The sequence below is a fragment of the Chelonia mydas genome, chromosome 3 (genome assembly GCF_015237465.2).
Source record: "Chelonia mydas isolate rCheMyd1 chromosome 3, rCheMyd1.pri.v2, whole genome shotgun sequence".
NCBI lineage: Eukaryota > Metazoa > Chordata > Testudines > Cheloniidae > Chelonia > Chelonia mydas.
In genome coordinates this window covers 59,373,353-59,376,302 of record NC_057851.1, presented here as the reverse complement: position 1 = coordinate 59,376,302, position 2,950 = coordinate 59,373,353, and positions in this window count along the sequence as shown.

Here is a 2,950-nt window from a genome sequence, read left to right as displayed (position 1 = left end):
TCCAGTGTAACACAGGCCATAGAGCTTCCCCCCAAATAATTCCTAGAGCATATCTTCTAGAAAAATATCCAGCCTTGATTTAAATATTGTCAGTGATGCAGAATCCATCACGAGCCTTGGTAAGTTGTTCCAATAGTTAATTATTCTCATTGTTAAAAAATTACACCTTACTTCCAATCTGAACTTGTCTAGCTTCCAACTACCAGCCATTGTATCGTGTTGTATCTTTCTCTGCTAAATTGATGAGCCCATTATTAAATATTTGTTCCCCATGTAGTTACTTATAGTCTGTAATCAAGTCACCCCTTAAACTTCTTTTTGTTAAACTAAATAGATTGAGCTCCTTGAGTCTATCACTATAAGGCATGTTGTCTAATCCTGTAATCATTCTCATGACTCTTCCTTGAACCCTCTGAAATTTATCAATATCCTTCTTGAACTGTGGGCACCAGAACTGGACACAGTATTCCAGCAGTGGTGGAACCATGTTTAACATAGTGCCTGAAAATTGGTTTATAAGTCTGGCCCCTATGCACAGAATCTCCCTTCTCTTGCTGTTTGCTGTCAGCTTGCTCTCTTCATAACCATCCTAGCGGGTCTTTACATAAGTTTTTGGGGCAGGAAATATATATTTTTGTACTGGACATTGTGGGTGCTAAACAAATTATGTCAGCACACATTGGCCAGTCAATGCTTGATCTGAATTGAATTATTTAAGAGTCTTTGACAGAAGTACCGGAACTAAGAGTGCTGGGGGTACTTCCACACCCCCTGGCATGAAGTGGTTTCCATCAACAAATTTGATTGTGGATGAACTTACACCAAAGAAACACCTGACAAAGAAGAAACTTATTAACAGACTCCAATCCCTGTGCAGCAGCCCAAAAAACATAGGCACATAAGGGGGGCTCTCCTTGAAGTCTGACACATACACAATTGAAGTTGCATAGGAGGCTTTTGTTTCAGTTATGCATTTTTCACCATTGTGATAGACTCAACTCCACAGACCACCAGCAATGACTCTGTGAACCACCAATGGGAGTCATGAGCCACAGTCTGAGAACCACTGTACCACTAGGTTAAAAGTTTAGGTTAAGACAGGATCTCTTTTGCATAGTCTTCATACCAGAACCATTTCATTTTATTCCCATTTGCAAGGCTGCATCAGGTTGAAGACAGGCAAGTGCCCATACAGAAAAAATGGCCCTACGTGACCACTCAAAGGAGTAACAAAAATCACTTGCTTAAAACTAACCTGCTGGGCTTTTTATGTCTGTGTGCTTCTTTGTGATGTATTTAAAAGGGAGGAGGGAAGGATTCAGTTTGTTCTTTTAGATTAGAAATTCAGAATTTGTCTAGTCTGAGTGATTCTATAAGTGATTGGAGATCTGGTAAAATTATGACATCAGAAGGTGAAAAAAGAGACTGAGACCTGATAACTAAGAGGAGAAGGGATTTTTAATCTGAGCGTTTAAAACTCTGGGGTTATTTTGATTGATTTTTGTCAATATTCATTAAACTCCAATCACTAATGACTATTTTTGAGAAAGGATATCCTTGTTAAAGAGCCAACGTCTTCCCTCCTGCCCCCATTCCTTTCATTAAGATGTGAATGCTCATCACAATATACAAGCTCTGAGTTCCCCAATAAATCATCCAGTAAAACAGGAAAGATCAGATTTACATTCCTGGTATTTCTAGGGTTAAACAAGGCAGTGGGAAGGCGATGGGGAAGGAAATCAAAAAACCTTCAAGCTTTCAGGGGGTTTTTAATGCATAATAAAGATGCCAAAAAAGGGGATGAGACCAATTAAAAACAACATTATGTATGTTATCTTTAAGAGTGGTTTGTCTGCTAAAGGTGACACAGAATTATACTTAATATGTTTAGAGAGAAATTTTGGACTGGCATCTTAAGCAGGGATTGAACTGCTGTGCTCTACTGGAACTTTTACAGTTTCCCTGCGCAGACGTTATTACAGGCTATCTGTGTTACTGAGTCTGCCCGTAGGCGCCAATTCTGCAATAAGAAGTGTAAACCATGATCTCTGAAACCTAATAATGATACTTGAAAGCTCTGATCTTGCAGAAGTCTCAGTGTAGCTCTCATTAGTCTCATCCTAAATGCTGCAATGTCTAAAGAGATGCCATCAAAATAAAATCACGCGTATGTGGAAATTCTATTGTTTCAAGAAACATCAAACACTACAATATCTGAAAGGGAGTAGAGAAAAATGTATTTTTCTCTATTTTTTTCAGTTTACTTTGTGGTTTTGTCTACATTGTGTACAGTCAGTACCACTGTTTCCCTTTGTATATTGTTATTTATATTATAGTAGCACCTAAGGGAACCAATTAATATCAGGGCCACATGGTTTGAGGCATCCTATAAACACACAGTGATTGGTCTGAAATGCTTACACCACAAGCAGACAAGACTAGCAAAGGGGAGATGGGGAAACTGAAGAATGGAGCAATTAAGTGCTTTGCCCAAGGTTACCCAGCAAGTCAATGGAATAGAACTGTAATCTATTGAATTTCAGCCCAGTGCCTTATCTACTGCTGCCTAGTCAGTCAATTCCCCTGTGGGCCCTGATCTTGCAGGTGAGTATGAATAGAGTCCCACTGAGTTTTGCATTGACCATATGTGGGGTGTTTGTTTGCCTGTATCTTTCAGACAGCAATTGGGGGAAAGGAAGGGGGAATAATGTAGGCTGATGCCTTAATGTACATGTTTAGTAATAACTAATTTTCAGAAGAAGGGGACTCTGATTAAAATACCAGGATTAAAGTTAGGCACTGAAACCATCACACTTTCTTTTTTTTTTTCCACACTGACCCGATTTCAGCTGGGAAGGGTCCTTTCAAACATTTCACTGTTATCCCTCTGGTGAAAGGATCCAGCCCGGGGGGAAGGGAGCTGACGAGGGAGTCAACTCCCCTGCACGTG